Consider the following 17147-nt stretch of genomic DNA (forward strand, 5'->3'; position numbering starts at 1 on the left):
TTTTCAAGATATTCTCTTCCCTTAAGGCGACCGTTCGCGTAAATTGGGAAATGTGGGTTAAGTCCCGTCGGGCACAAATTTTCGCTTGTCTCTATTGAATTCATTTCAATCCCCAATTTCGGGCGATGTCAGAATTTACGTCGTTTCATCAAATTATGTTTCCGCTTTTACCTCTTAAACTTCGAGATCTTATGAATTTCTGGAAAGATCCTACAGGACCAGTCCACTGTATTAAAAAACTGACACGTGGAAAACAAAGAGACCTTCTGAAAATTCCATTCTCTGGCATGAACTCAACAGGTCACGATGCAGATCTGGAGTCAAAGCGTTGCAAGGCAAACGTGTTTGAAAGGAACAAATGCTGAGAATGTTTGTAGTTCAGCTGCAAGTGCAGTAAAGACACAAGTGGAGAGCTAGTAAAAGGGCGGTACTTTTCTTGAGTAGATACACTCAACAGCGAGTTTCTGAGATTGAGGACAAACGTACCATTTCCCCTGTCGTGAGGGAAACGCTGGCGCAAGCGGCGACTACCTCTTGGAACGCATCCTGTTTCACCTCAGGGCAAGCACTCCTGGTTCGTCCCGGAAATTGAACTGTCTTCCGCTGGTTTCAGCTGTCCAACAAAACGTTTCTCATGTATGACTATTCCCGTTCTTGAGTCCGCATAAGGAGCGCAGAATCAATGTCTTCGTATTTCGGTGCCATCATCTGAATAATAACGGAAACATTTTCCCTAAATGAATTTGCGATAATTGTGCATTTCTACGAAGAAACCCCCTAGATCTCTTATAAATAAATTAATTTGTTACGAAGATTTGGCTACTGCCATCGTAATGTCTAAAAGTAGAATTCGTTAAACGGAAGCTGTGACAGTCATCCAGTGGCAGATTATTGACTCTAAATTTTGATTTACAAATCACAACATCTGATCTGTTTTTGTAAGCGGCCGACGTTCTGGAATAACATATCGTGATTGATTTATTAAATTTACCAATTCATGTATCGAAAGGAGGGTGCAGGGTGTGTGAAGCGATATTTAATTCATATTAGGGGCGATTGTCATTCTGGGAGAGAAATCACGTACGTGCAGCAAGTTTGTACATACGTTTGCTCAAGATGTCAAAAGATATTTTGTCTTCCTGATCAGAGATCGTACAGCGTATACAACCGCCCTACGGAGGTAATTTTGTTTTGTACATAGTTAGCTTTTGAAACACATAGACACGAACAGTTCATGCATAGATATGTTTGGATAAGGGATTGTACTTTGAGCAAACATAATCTATTTCCAAATAATATTTATTTGTTAACTTCGCGGCGCGGTTATGGGACGCAGTAACGAAGAGGTACCAACCGAAAGTTAACGGAATCAACACGGATGTTATTGATCGACGATCTTAACGAAATGGGGAAGCAAGACATCCACTATTCCACAGCACAGGTACGCAAAACGGCAGCTACGCGAGTCACAGCGCCCCTCTCCTATATACGCCTCTGGACGCAGACTGGTCGTGGCGGCCGAAAATAAAAAATACAACTGGTGCTGTTATTTCATTCCAAGTAATTACTATGGTTGTGGATCCTGCATCATCATGTTACACATGCTGGACAAGAAATTAATCAGCAAACTCTTCGTTTTAGTTTGTTGTTGTGGGGAGGAGACCTGACATCGAGGTCATCGGTCTCATTGGATTAAGGAAGGGCGGGGAAGGAAGTCGGTCGTGCCCTTTCAAGGGAACCATTCCGGAATTGGCCTGGAGCGACTTAGGGAAATCAAGGAAAACCTAAATCAGAATTGCCGGAGGCGGGATTCAACCGTTGTCCTCCCGAATGCGAGTCCAGTGTGCTAACCACTGCGCCACCCCGCTCGGTTTTGTTTTAGTAGCCGCTACACTGCATAAGACAATGCTTCCCGCAGGAAAATGCGCTATCAGCTCTGAAAGTTCGAGGGAACCATCATTGATTAAGGAGGTACGACTGACTACCTCGTACTACCCAATACTACACTTACGACCTTCTGGGTGTGATGATAAGTGTTGAGTGTCATTTTTTTTCTCGCTATGGACGTTTAAATTCTCACTGCCAACTTTCACGCTGTATGTAAGTTCTGCCTATTTAATGATTTAGCAGAAAAAATCTTGCAGTGAGACTTTAATGAGTGGGAATACGTAAGTTATGCTCAGCCAATTTGTTTGTTTCCAATACTGACTGTGATGTTAAGAGAAAGATCTGTTGGCCATAATTATGCGAAAGCTTAAATTAGCTGCTTCTTTCCGGTCTGATTTTTAAGTCTCGAAATCCGAGAAAATGCAACGCAGTTGTCATCAAAATGGACTGCCTTTTGGGAGGACTGGCAACGGCCTTGCCGCAGTGGATACACCGGTTCCCGTGAGATCACCGAAGTTAAGCATTGTCGGGCGTGGCTGGCACTTGGATGGGTGATCATCCAGCCGCCATGTGCTGTTGCCATTTTTCGGGGTGCACTCAGCCTCCTGATGCCAATTGAGGAGCTACTCGACCGAATAGTAGCAGCTCCGGTCAAAGAAAACCATCATAACGACCGGGAGAGCGGTGTGCTGACCACACGCCCCTCCTATCCGCATCCTCAACTGAGGATGACACGGCGGTCGGATGGTCCCGATAGGCCACTTGTGGCCTGAAGACGGAGTGCTTTCCTTTTTTTGGGAGGACTGCAGTTCTAACCCCTTCTGACCCTCCAGATTTAGGTTTCTTGAGAGTTCCCTAAATCGCTTTAAGCGATTGTCGGGACTGTTCCTTCGAAATGGAACGTGTAACACTCCGGTTTAATCTACTGACTTATCCCGCTCGATCGGGATCTGATAGCAGCCCAAATAGATATTAATTAATATGACCGTGTACCTAATGGGGCTGGCAATCGGATTGGACTGCTACGGAGATGTTACATTCCATTTTGTCCTTCTCGAATGCTGTAATAATGATATGTCTGATGCCAAGAAGAACAACAACACAGCTTCATTAATCAACAACCTATATTTATAACCAAAAACACAAAGTAAGGAGACAGCCACTGCCTTCGTCGTACAAAATTAAGAACGGCTAATCTCAGCACAGGCCTCTTCATTGTTCATTATCGTTACACGCAAATTTTAATCACTGTAAACCAACACTGCAATCCAACACTGCAATCCAACACTGCAAGCCAAATAATGCCGGCGCGGTAGACGCGAAAATACAAATATCGGCACTGAAATATCACTGAATCACACTAGTAATTGTACTTGTTCACTTTCCCGTGTATTTCTAACACAAAAGGGGTTAAACCGCGACGATGGCCATCCCCTTTGTCGGTACGGCCTTGCATTATGGCCACCGGCCGCCCCACGGCCCGGCCCGCAGCCTGGGTCCCACTCTACTACTATCTCAACACTCGCTCTCGCTCTCGCCACCCGACGTACACTATCGATTGTTTGTCCTGTCGACCTGTGCTGTCGCAAGACTTATAGTAAGGGCCTATGGACCCCTTACATCCCCGTCCTCGAAAACGTCTTTGAAGCCACAGGCGTAAAAGAATCGGCTTGGGAATTAGACATCACTACATATGAACAAAACACACAGTGCAAATAAGTAATGAAATTACAATCACCAAGAAAATCCTTGACTCCGGTAGTGGGCTGCCTCTACAATAATATTCTACAAAAAGTTATTACATCTTCATCTACATCTATACTCCGCGAGCCACCTTACGGTGTGTGGCGGAGGGTACTTATTGTACCACTATCTGATCCCCCCTTCCCTGTTCCATTCACGAATTGTGCGTGGGAAGAACGACTGCTTGTAAGTCTCCGTATTTGCTCTAATTTCTCGGATCTTTTCGTTGTCATCATTACGCGAGATATATGTGGGCGGTAGTAATATGTTGCCCATCTCTTCCCGGAATGTGCTCTCTTGTAATTTCGATAATAAACCTCTCCGTATTGCGTAACGCCTTTCTTGAAGTGTCCGCCACTGGAGCTTGTTCAGCATCTCCGTAACGCTCTCGCGCTGATTAAATGTCCCCATGACGAATCGCGCTGCTTTTCGCTGGATCATGTCTATCTCTTCTATTAATCCAACCTGGTAAGGGTCCCATACTGATGAGCAATACTCAAGAATCGGACGAACAAGCGTTTTGTAAGCTACTTCTTTCGTCGATGAGTCACATTTTCTTAGAATTCTTCCTATGAATCTCAACCTGGCGCCTGCTTTTCCCACTATTTGTTTTATGTGATCATTCCACTTCAGATCGCTCCGGATAGTAACTCCTAAGTATTTTACGGTCGTTACCGCTTCCAATGATTTACCACCTATGGCATAACCGTACTGGAATGGATTTCTGCCCCTATGTATGCGCATTATATTACATTTATCTACGTTTAGGGAAAGCTGCCAGCTGTCGCACCATGCATTAATCCTCTGCAGGTCCTCCTGGAGTACGTACGAGTCTTCTGATGTTGCTACTTTCTTGTAGACAACCGTGTCATCTGCAAATAGCCTCACGGAGCTACCGATGTTGTCAACTAAGTCATTTATGTATATTGTAAACAATAAAGGTCCTATCACGCTTCCCTGCGGTACTCCCGAAATTACCTCTACATCTGCAGATTTTGAACCGTTAAGAATGACATGTTGTGTTCTTTCTTCTAGGAAATCCTGAATCCAATCACAAACCTGGTCCGATATTCCGTAAGCTCGTATTTTTTTCACTAAACGTAAGTGCGGAACCGTATCAAATGCCTTCCTGAAGTCCAGGAATACGGCATCAATCTGCTCGCCAGTGTCTACGGCACTGTGAATTTCTTGGGCAAATAGGGCGAGCTGAGTTTCACATGATCTCTGTTTGCGGAATCCATGTTGGTTATGATGAAGGAGATTTGTATTATCTAAGAACGTCATAATACGAGAACACAAAACATGTTCCATTATTCTACAACAGATTGACGTAAGCGAAATAGGCCTATAATTATTCGCATCTGATTTATGACCCTTCTTGAAAATGGGAACGACCTGCGCTTTCTTCCAGTCGCTAGGTACTTTACGTTCTTCCAGCGATCTACGATAAATTGCTGATAGAAAGGGGGCAAGTTCTTTAGCATAATCACTGTAGAATCTTAAGGGTATCTCGTATGGTCCGGATGCTTTTCCGCTACTATGTGATAGCAGTTGTTTTTCAATTCCGATATCGTTTATTTCAATATTTTCCATTTTGGCGTCCGTGCGACGGCTGAAGTCAGGGACCGTGTTACGATTTTCCGCAGTGAAACAGTTTCGGAACACTGAATTCAGTATTTCTGCCTTTCTTCGGTCGTCCTCTGTTTCGGTGCCATCGTGGTCAACGAGTGACTGAATAGGGGATTTAGATCCGCTTACCGATTTTACATATGACCAAAACTTTTTAGGGTTCTTGTTTAGATTGTTTGCCAATGTTTTATGTTCGAATTCGTTGAATGCTTCTCTCATTGCTCTCTTTACGCTCTTTTTCGCTTCGTTCAGCTTTTCCTTATCAGCTATGATTCGACTACTCTCAAACCTATGATGAAGCTTTCTTTGTTTCCGTAGTACCTTTCGTACATGATTGTTATACCACGGTGGATCTTTCCCCTCGCTTTGGACCTTAGTCAGTACGAACTTATCTAAGGCGTACTGGACGATGTTTTACATCTCAAAAATACGGCATTGTCCAAATAACACATAACATCAATCCTACTTACTTAACATAGCATGGTAAATATTTTTTATAAACTTATCTTATCAAAAATTTCCAAAAACTTTTCACTTTCAAACGTTTGTACGAGTCATTAACTACATATCTATTATAACTTGCTATAGCAAACACAAGAAAAGAAACTAGTTGAATGCCAGCTACCCCTTTGGTATGCCGTCCTTTCAGTGGGGTTCGTGCCGTCCATACTACTATCACTCTAATTTATAACTCACTTGGCCAACACTTATAAAAGTTAAGGAAGAAATTCACAACTTATTGCTACAGCAAAGACAAGAAAACAAACTAGGTGAATGCCAGCTATCCCTTTGGTATGCCGTCCTTTCAGCGGGGTTTGTGCCGTCCATACTACTATCACTCTAATTTATAATTCACTTGGCCAACACACATAAAAGTTAAGGAAGAAATTCACAACTTGTTCATTACAGATTCCATAAATTTAAATGCTACATTGTACCGCTAAGCATGTCTTACATAATTATTTGCAACACTACAACTAATGTGGTCACCCAATGAAAAACTTTAAACTACTGATCATTTCATTTTGCCAAACCTTACTGCCATATGTGAATTGTTATCAAGAAAGCTTAGATGTGAAGGTACAATATTTCCAGTTATATTCACATTAATTCAAATCCACTATATGGATATTTGTCATTCATTACTCAGTGCTAGAATCCTGCTTCTAAAGCTTGACCTACGTATAACCATAATTGACTCTGATAGCTAATTGGATACATGAATTACTAATTATTCATTAGTTACACTTTGTTTTATCAGCATACTTCAGATAAACATGTATACCTACAAATAACTTGCAAACAGATGTTGCTCATGTGCTAAATGATATACTTCAATATTTCAAACATCTCATACTCCATACTCTTCATTACACATAACTTAACACCAACTTCAACTGCAAATACATATATATCTTCAACCTATATCAATCCTCCATACACTTCAACACTTCAAACCTCTCATACTCAATATACATCATTACACATAACTCCCTCAACTTAACAGCAACTTCAACTGCATATATATCTTCAACCTACATCAACTCTCCATATTCGCTGCAATAACCACATAAAAATACTACTTCAGGCTCCTTAGCCTCTCCATTCATCATATTTCACATCATTTATCGGAACAACTATCTCCTTGTGTATTTGTTTCTTTATATGTTCATCTACTTACAAGCTGATACATTACTTCAATTTTCTTACAACAGTTTGACCTTTTCATGCCTCATGAAACAACTCTATAAGATTACCCAAATTCTTGTTTAACCAATTAGCTTACCACGACATTATGTAAACATTCGCTTTCTGATATGGTGCTCATTTTATTCCTTCTGGCATTATTAATTTTGGTTATTTACTCACAGTAAACTGAGCTTTTTTTAAGTTATTGATTCTCTGACATCTCACACTCTACATCAACAGCAACTACTACAAATTTACTACATGGTTCCTGACTGAATTACTTGGATGACCACTACCAATCCTAACTACTGCACTAATTTTCTTAACCTAAGGATAGAGAAAGATGGTAGAGGAGTGACACTTGAAATTAGAAATAAAGTCTCACCCAGCTGGGAGTGTACCAGTCGCCACTTGGTATACCAGCAAAAGAATTGCTAGCTCCCTACACCTAACTTTCTTCAATTCGTACCTCTTCCTCATCTGGGTTATCCCTGTTCTCGTGTGAGTAGTACCTTTTTATGTTTTCCACATGTTCCTTACCATGCACTCTCTTTGTCCGTGCATACTCCAACTCCACAGTGTTAGGATGATCAATTTTTATAATCCTGTATGGTCCCTTATAAACGTGGTTGAATTTATTTATTTCAGAGTTTATTTTCTTTGATTTTGCATGAACCTTAATCCCTTCCTTCTTCTTGATTCCCCAAGTGAAGGCCTCGCCTTCCATTGCAACCCTCTGATCATCCTCTTCTCGTCGCATGGCTATAGCATTTCCCAGATTGACAGCCAATTGGTTTTGACTATTTCCTATCCCCTTAACTGCATCAGTGCATTGTTTCTGCATCTGCGTCACCTCGGCGATTCCATGATCGCAATTTGTTTCCACTTCGGTGATCCTTTCTCCCAATTCGGCTTTAGTTTCTTCAATATCGTCTTCTACCTTTTTTGTTAGCTTCCCTTCTATCTTCTCCACGTCTCCCTGGACTTGGTCTATATTCTCCTGTAGCTTATTCTCTCTCTCATCGACGTTCATCTTCAGTCGTTCTGGTAACTCCTGCATTTCCTTCTTCAGATTACATTCCATCTTCGTGTACGATGTTTTGATCTCTTGTACTATAGTTTCTTGTAAATCTTCCTTTAGGGATTTGTAGAATATTTCCCTCCTTTCTCTTGTTTCTCGAAAATATTCCTTTAATGATTCTCTAGTTTTTTGGAAATCTTCCTTTGCCGCTTCTCTAAATTTTTCTACTATTTCTCTTCTTTCTTGTAAACTCTTCCTTAATGATTCGTAACTCTCTTGTAAACTCTTTAGTGATGCGCTATTCTCCTTTATCAAGTCTACCAACATTGACCACTTATCTACATTCTGAAACTGACTTATTTCTCATCGTTTGTTCTGGTGTTTTGGGATAACTAGTTGAGTGTGCTAATGGGCTATCTAATGATACTCCATAATCACTGATTCCCGAATCTTCTCTGTCTTCCTGTCCTATCCCTTTCCTTTCTACTACTGCCTCACAAACCTGCTTATCTTCAGTAGACATGTTTGTTTATTTTTAACACACAGGAAGTAATATAGAATAACCTCTAGTAACCCAAAACACTCCTAATTACCATGAAATTAATCAAACAGCACCTGCAGTATTTTCAGTTAATCCCTAAATTGATACAATATGCAAGAGCATCGAACATAACAACTCTCAAAACCTAATCACTTCAAATATCAATTTTCACATACACAGCTTATGTAAAATGTTTTAAATAAGATAAATCATACCATTCATAAAATCTATACATATAAAATCCCCCAAAAACAATAAGCATATCTGTATAATTATCATTTAGACAGCACAGTATGCATAAATAAGTATGCTCAATTTCAGAGTATTTTTCGCAAACTTTTCGGAAATTACTGCAATTGGGCACTTTTCCTAACACGCAATTCAGTTTACAAACGTTTATTTACCGCGAAAACTGCACGTTGCAATTTAATGTTATGTCAACCAGTCGTCTCCACTCACCAACCAACGTTACCAAGAGTCGCGATGTTTTGACGTTTGAAGTGGGCGTGTCGCTGTACTGCCGCCGGAACGCGTGAAGTTCTCGCGGCTCGCTGTGGCGGGATGTCGTAGTTCTCAGCCGGCCGCTCCGTGGCGCTGCAGGCGGGCGTAGTTTGTAGTTCGGCTGCTAGATGTCGGGACGGCGCTCGGTGTAGTGCGTCTGTGCTTGAACTACTCTTTGCACAGGTAGTTAGGATGATGTGTGAAATCACCTCGCAGATCGAAACTCTTTGGCGCAACTGCTACACGTGTCTGCATGACGTCACTCAACAATTGCGTCGCCACACGAATTGTCGTCCACATAACAGTTTACAGGTCCACAAGAAGCTGTCTGAATTTCACTATTCAAAAAAACAATTTCAGTCACAATATTACTATTAAACACTTCTTTAAAACTTTCTTGACGAATTCTTGGCTCGTTTTGCTATTTTAATGTTCACACGTGACTTTCTTTGGTGTTCACTTTTCACAGTTTTTCGTGCGGATTTACGCGTTTGCACATTACAACACAGCTTATTGACACTATTATTCTCATCTAAAATGGCAAGAAAAAGTTTAGTCACTATCGTAAGGTGCTATTACTTCGTATTGTTCAAAATACACTGTTTCTTGTCGCGATTTTAAAGTTTATGCCCTGTCCCGATTCAACACTGGAAAATATTTTCTTTTCGTTAAATAAGATAAAATTACCTATTGTTCTTTGCGATTCGTCCGAAAATTGCACTTGTCCTTTCACGGTAAGCCAAAGGTGTAACACTCCGGTTTAATCTACTGACTTATCCCGCTCGATCGGGATCTGATAGCAGCCCAAATAGATATTAATTAATATGACCGTGTACCTAATGGGGCTGGCAATCGGATTGGACTGCTACGGAGATGTTACATTCCATTTTGTCCTTCTCGAATGCTGTAATAATGATATGTCTGGTGCCAAGAAGAACAACAACACAGCTTCATTAATCAACAACCTATATTTATCACCAAAAACACAAAGTAAGGAGACAGCCACTGCCTTCGTCGTACAAAATTAATAACGGCTAATCTCAGCACAGGCCTCTTCGATGTTAATTATCGTCACACGCAAATTTTAATCACTGTAAACCAACACTGCAATCCAACACTGCAACCCAACGCTGCAAGCCAAATAATGCCGGCGCGGTAGACGCGAAAATACAAATATCGGCACTGAAATATCACTGAATCACACTAGTGATTGTACTTGTTCACTTTCCCGTATATTTCTAACACAAAAGGTGTTAAACCGTGGCGATGGCCACCCCCTCTGTCGGTACGGCCTTGCATTATGGCCACCGGCCGCCCCACGGCCAGGCCCGCAACCTGGGTCCCACTCTACTACTATCTCAACACTCGCTCTTGCTCTCGCCACCCGACGCACACTATCGATTGTTTGTCCTGTCGACCTGTGCTGTCGCAAAACTTATAGTAAGGGCCTACGGACCCCTTAAAAACGGCTGGCTTCCTTCCCCACCCTTTTCCCACAGTCCTTACGTTCTGAATCTTCAGCTTTTCGCTGCGCAAAGACTGCTCCATTAAGTTTTGGGAATGCAGCCGCATAAATTCTGCTTCTTCTTGTAATATTTCGGCTGTATACCTTTCAGCCATCTTCAGAGAGAGCCGTACGACTGACGCTCCAGCTTTTTTTTTTTTACTTTATTGTTATTTTAATACCTGTACAACAGGAAGGCTGTCAGCAGCACACTACGCTGCTCTTCAGCCATAGAATATACAAGGAGCAAAAACAGTGAGAAGACACGTAAGTCACAGAACGGTGGGCAATAAAACAGGAGACACATAGAGACAAACACGGAGCTGTTCACACTCGTCGATAATCCACACTGCTAGCGGATGAGACGACGCACAAACACCGAAGATGACGATGGCACTGTGAACGATGGAGTGGACGGTGAACACTGAACACTAAACACGACAGCACACACACAAAACACTGATGGCGGTGATCTCCGGCGCGCGAATGTCCACGTAACGTGTGCGAGTCCGGGGACCTGCCAAGAGGGGAAAGGGGTGAGGTGGGGGAGAGGGGAGAAAAAGGATGCCAATGGCTGAGGAGGCGGGGGCAGGAGGAGAGGGACAGGGGAGGGTAGGCCCGGGGGAGGAGGGGGGGAGAAAAGGAGGAGGGAGGGAAAAGGGAGAGGAGGGAGGGAGGGTGCCCAAAGTACAGGAGGAGGGTGGGAGGATCAAAGTTGGTAGGAGGGGTAGATGGAGGGGAGGAGGGCATCATCAGGGAGGGGGAGCTGGCGGAAGCCACCTTGGGAGAGGGTAAGGAGGGTGGAGAGGTGGAGACCGGGTGGGACGTGCGAATACAGGCGCGGCAGCGGGCGGGTGTGGGAGAGGATCGGGGAGACGAGCGGGTGAGGAGGATCGAGACGCTCCAGCGCTCACTCCATCCTTTTAAACTCGCGGACCGCGCCACTGCGCATGCGGCCACAGATAAACAAGGCGCCAGTGATGTTGATCGGCGGCAAAGACGTAACATATGCATGAGTTACGTCTGTGGCTGCACATTCGATCCATGCTGGGAGGTCGATGTATTCACATCAAGTACCTCTTCAGGGAGGAGATGGTTTTATGTTTTCGACGATTGGACAAGCTACGACATTTGAGAGCGAGGTTATTGACCTCTTTAAGTTTTTTACTGAGGTGCAGTGACCATGGCATAATTCCGAAGTTTGCCAGGTTAGTTCATTTTATAAAATCGACTTCCATGAATAAGATTTTATTTAAAGCTGGTTCTGCTATCGTTAAGGAGAGGATCCGATTTACACGAAGGAAGCTGGATCTTGTTTCTCAAGAACTTTATCGTCTGCACCTGAAGATGTCTGTGGAGTTACCCAGCAACTCTTGGAACTGGATAGAGGGTACAACATGGGCCAAATCCGACTGGGTTCGTGAGGTAGCGACACCAAGACAGACTGCAAAGTTCAGCCGACTTGAGCCATCTCCACAGCAAGAAAGTATCATTCGACACTCCGTCATTAATATGACGGGTAGAGATTTGGTCGATGCTACAATGATGGTCTTAAGCAAAGGACTGAATTTTGCACCCACGCCAAAGGTTTTGCCTATACCTGCATTCATCAGTGCCGTTGAAGAAGCTGTTCGACCACTCTCTATGGATTCTGCAGATGAAATAAGATGCGAAACTTGTCGAGCTGTTATGAAGGCTCGCCCACAAAGAAGCAATATATCTGTGGCAGAGAGGACTGCACTACATATGCTCCGCCAAGATACCGAAACGGTGGTTCTCCCTGCTGATAAAGGTAATGCCACTGTTTTAATGTCACGTGACGACTACCATGATAAGATATACAGCTTACTGAATGATAGTATGTACCGGAAGATCAGTAAGGACCCCACCAACAAGGTGGTAAGGAAGATGGCGTCGCTTTTGAATGCCTCCCCATTTCCACCGGAAGTCATACGAAGACTGAAACCAAGTGGTGCAGTTCCTCCAAGGCTTTATGGACTCCCAAAGATCCATAAGAAAGACGTTCCTCTACGTCCTATCGTGAGCAATATTGGTTCTCCCAACTATGATTGTGCCAAGCACCTGGCGTCACTATTGAGGCCGCTTGTGGGAAAACTCTGCAGATTTCATTGGCAAGTTAAAATCTTTGAAACTGAACACTTCTGATCTATTAGTCAGCTTTGATGTAGTGTCGCTATTTACTAAGGTACCTCTCTCTGAATCTTTAGATTTCATTGGAAAAAGTTTTGATAAGGAGATTTTAGCTTTGTTTCACCATGTGATGTGTTTTCACCATGTGATACTTTTTATTTAATAACGACTTTTTTGAACAGACTGACGGTGTTGCCATGGGTAGTCCTTTGTCACCCTTGGTGGCCAATTTATTTATGGAGGTCTTCGAGGAGAAGGCCCTGGAGTCTGCTAGTTTGAAGCCTACAGTTTTTTGGAGGTACGTTGACGACACCTTTGTAGTGTGGCCTCATGGCGAGGACAAATTGCAGGACTTCTTAAACCATCTGAATTCCATCCATGGACAAATTCAGTTTACAATGGAAGTGGAAAAGGAGGGATGTCTTCCATTTTTGGATGTCTTGGTTCGGCGCAAAGAAGATGGCACTCTGGGTCATGCAATATATCGGAAACCGACCCATACGGACTTATATTTACATGCAAATAGCTGTCACCATCCTTCGCAGACGAGCAGTGTTCTAAGAACTTTGGTACACCGAGCACACGTCATATCTGATGAAAGTAGTTTAAAAGACGAACTTTTACATCTGAAGAGAGTTTTTGAGGACAACGGGTATTCTCCACAACATATACGTAAGGAACTACAAATAAAATCTAAGGTGTCCGTAAGGAATGCAGAAGATGACGAGGAAACATTTAAATCCATGGCTGTCCTGCCGTATGTGGGAAGCCTTTCATCCAAAATAGGACGGATCCTCACTAAACATAAAGTAAAAGTGATTTTTCGTCCACCGGCGAAGACGGCTACACTCCTGGGTTCCGTTAAAGATGACTTACTACTCCGCAAGCCTGGGGTTTACAAGATACCATGTGAATGTGGCCTTTCATATATTGGACAAACGAATCGTACAGTCCAAGAGAGGTGTACGGAACATCGCAGGTACACTCGGCTCTTACAACCCAGTAAATCGGCTGTGGCAGAGCATTGTATTGATTCTGGTCACTCTATGGTATATGAAAATGTCGAAATTCTGACTTTTTTTTCATCTTTCTGGGACTCCGTAGTAAAAGAGGCCATTGAAATCCGCTTGGCGAAGAATTTAATTAATAGAGACAGCGGTTTCACATTAGATAAATCATGGAATCCGGCACTTTCAATATTGAACTTACAAAGACGTCGCTACAGTTCAGCTCCCAGTAATACATCGACCTCCCAGCATGGATCGAATTCGCAGCCACAGACGTAAATCGTGCATATGTTACGTCTTTGCCGCCGATCAACATCACTGGCGCCTTGTTTATCTGTGGCCGCATGCGCAGTGGCGCGGTCCGCGAGTTTAAAAGGATGGAGCGAGCGCTGGAGCGTCAGTCGTACGGCTCTCTCTGAAGATGGCTGAAAGGTATACAGCCGAAATATTAGAAGAAGAAGCAGAATTTATGCGGCTGCATTCCCGAAACTTAATGGAGCAACTTACGTTCTGTTTCTGACGTCGTTGGCGACTGGACGTTGAACACTAACATTCATTCCTTTCTCCGAAAATTCGGGGCACTTACCATCACTCCCTTTATCTTTTTCTTGTGATGCACTGACACTTAGTGCTATTATATTTGCCCTACAGAACTGTACGCACATTGTCTTTTATTTAATTTTTATGCAATGTAACTAGATGAAAACATTCTGTCTCGTAGGACGAGCATCCATGAGGCGATCGAAGCAATACTCTTACATTCAGAAATCCTAATACGAGGGCGAAACAAAATTGTGTCATACGAAAGGTCGACTTTTCAGTTTATATCGAACGTTGCATCCATATCTGAAATTTGTAATTTTTATTAACAGTTTCAACCCAGAAGTTGGTCGAGTGGTTTGCTTACAGTTAGCATTTAAAGACACAGTGTTGTGTGATCTGGGAGAACTCGCTTGGAGGTTTCGTTGGGTGAATTTTTATGATTTGTGTAACGACTTACTCACCAACATTACCTCGAACCGTTTCGTTCAGTTTTTGATAATCTTTCACTTTCATTAAAAAACTACAAATCTTTGCAGAATTTCATAGTAGTCATTATTCCTTTCAACGTCGACCTACTGTCTGCTTACCTGTATACTGAGTGTTTAACTAATATGACTCCGGTACAAACGCACTGAAAATATCCTCTTATTTTACAAAATTTTGACCCACGTATTAAGAGCAATGTGATCTGACTTTCTTACCTGAAATATTAGGTGGTAAGCACTCTTACATAACGCAGAATTATTTAGCCGTTCTAATGTAACGTATGCGTTAGGTGAGGCTACTCTTATGGATAAAACGCGTGCCATACTGGAGTAGCCTACACCTTGCATTCCGCAGCACTTCATACTAAGAAGCGTGAATCTTAAAATAACTGACTCCTATGTAATCAGGACTACAATATGTGGCTCGAAGTCCTCTACAGCTCACTATATTAATTGTGTGGAATGCAGGTTGTTTCTATTGAGCTGTGCTCGTATTAACTACGAATGTGAGAAAAGATAAATAAGCACATATAAACTAAGCATAAATGTCCGTATGTTTACAAACGTTTACGAGGGAAAAAGTAATAAAGGATGGATTTGAAACAATTCACGTTATCATTTAAGAATAAGCATTAAAGTTCACAAACAAGGGATACATGTGATACTCATCATACCACATGAAAATACCAAATATTTTCAAAAACTAACAGAAAAGGAAACCCTATTCTCGAATCCCCGTAAAAATACATACTGAATGGGAAAGTATCGTGAAACACGACCTACCATACTCGTGGGTGACTTGAAGAAAATCCGATAATGATGCTTGGACTGTAGACATAGCCTCAATCTGAACGTACATCGTGACGTCCCGCAGTGAAAACACAGCTGCAAAAGTGAAAAATTACTTAACGTAGCTACACGAGTGAACAACTAGCAAGCAACGCTCTCACTATTAAAAAAAAAAAAAGTTTCAAATGGCTCCAAGCACTATGGGACTTAACATCTGAGATCCGCACTTCCCTAGACTTAGAACTGCTAACTAACCTAAGCACATCACACATATCAATGCCCGAGGTAGGATTCGAACTTGAAACCGTTGCAGCAGCTCGGTTCCGGACTGAAGCGCCTAGAACCGCTCGGCCACTGCTCTCTCACTATCAATCGCGAATAAGGAAGCTAGAAATGCTGTTTACACTTTACGTCTGAATTTAGCACACAGGAGAAGATAGCTGGAGTAATCACACGACCACGACAAGAAAAATGGCTTCGCCAAGCACCAACGTCTAGCGTCAGAAACAGCGAACCACAAAGAAATGTTGCTCTGCGTCGATAGGGGCCCAACCGAATAGAAATCCCAAACGTTACACCACATGATTGTATGGCAGATTTCTACTGTCGAAGTACAGAATGCAGATGTTTCGCTTCAGAACAAGAGATGTAAATCGCCCAGAGAGCGAAAACAGTGAATAGAAAGTCTCTGACACTGCGACTGGCTCGCAGCTCACGCAGTGGTAAAATTATAAAGACGTTTCTAGGAGTCAGCTTCATCGTTTGGGATGAATTTCGTGGAGACCGAGCCATCTGCAGGGACATCGAAGACGGCAGTGCATTCTGCATTGCATGGATATGGATCGTAGACAGTTTCACCGAAGCTCAAAACCGGGTTGCTTCAATTTCTACATCTACATCTACATCTACATTTATACACCGCAAGCCACCCAACGGTGTGTGGCGGAGGGCACTTTATGTGCCACTGTCATTACGTCCCTTTTGTGTTCCAGTCGCGTACGGTTCGCGGGAAGAACGACTGTCTGAAGGCTTCCGTGCGCGCTCGAATCTCTCTAATTTTACATCCGTGATCTCCTCAGGAGGTATAAGTAGGGGGAAGCAATATATTCGATACCTCATCCAGAAACGCACCCTCTCGAGCAATACTCAAGTATAGGTCGAACGAGTATTTTGTAAGCCACCTCCTTTGTTGATGGACTACATTTTCTAAGGACTCTCCCAATGAATCTCAACCTGGTACCCGCTTTACCAACAATAAATTTTATATGATCATTCCACTTCAAATCGTTCCGCACGCATACTCCCAGATATTTTACAGAAGTAACTGCTACCAGTGTTTGTTCCGCTGTCATATAATCATACAATAGAGGATCCTTCTTTCTATGTATTCGCAATACATTACATTTGTCTATGTTAAGGGTCAGTTGCCACTCCCTGCACCAAGTGCCTATCCGCTGCAGATCTTCCTGCATTTCGCTACAATTTTCTCATGCTGCAACTTCTCTGTATACTACAGCATCATCCGCGAAAAGCCGCATGTAACTTCCGACACTATCTACTAGGTCATTTATATATATTGTGAAAAGCAATGATCCCATAACACTCCCCTGTGGCACGCCAGAGGTTACTTTAACGTCTGTAGACGTCTCTCCATTGA

The 17147-nt window shown here is 42.7% G+C and overlaps 1 pseudogene; it reads left to right on the top strand.

Moving 5' to 3' along the window:
- The first annotated feature begins 2352 nt into the window (after positions 1-2352).
- On the top strand, positions 2353-2469 carry LOC124608442 (annotated as a pseudogene).
- The last annotated feature ends 14678 nt before the right edge of the window (positions 2470-17147 follow it).

The sequence above is a fragment of the Schistocerca americana genome, chromosome 3 (assembly GCF_021461395.2).
Source record: "Schistocerca americana isolate TAMUIC-IGC-003095 chromosome 3, iqSchAmer2.1, whole genome shotgun sequence".
Lineage (NCBI taxonomy): Eukaryota > Metazoa > Arthropoda > Insecta > Orthoptera > Acrididae > Schistocerca > Schistocerca americana.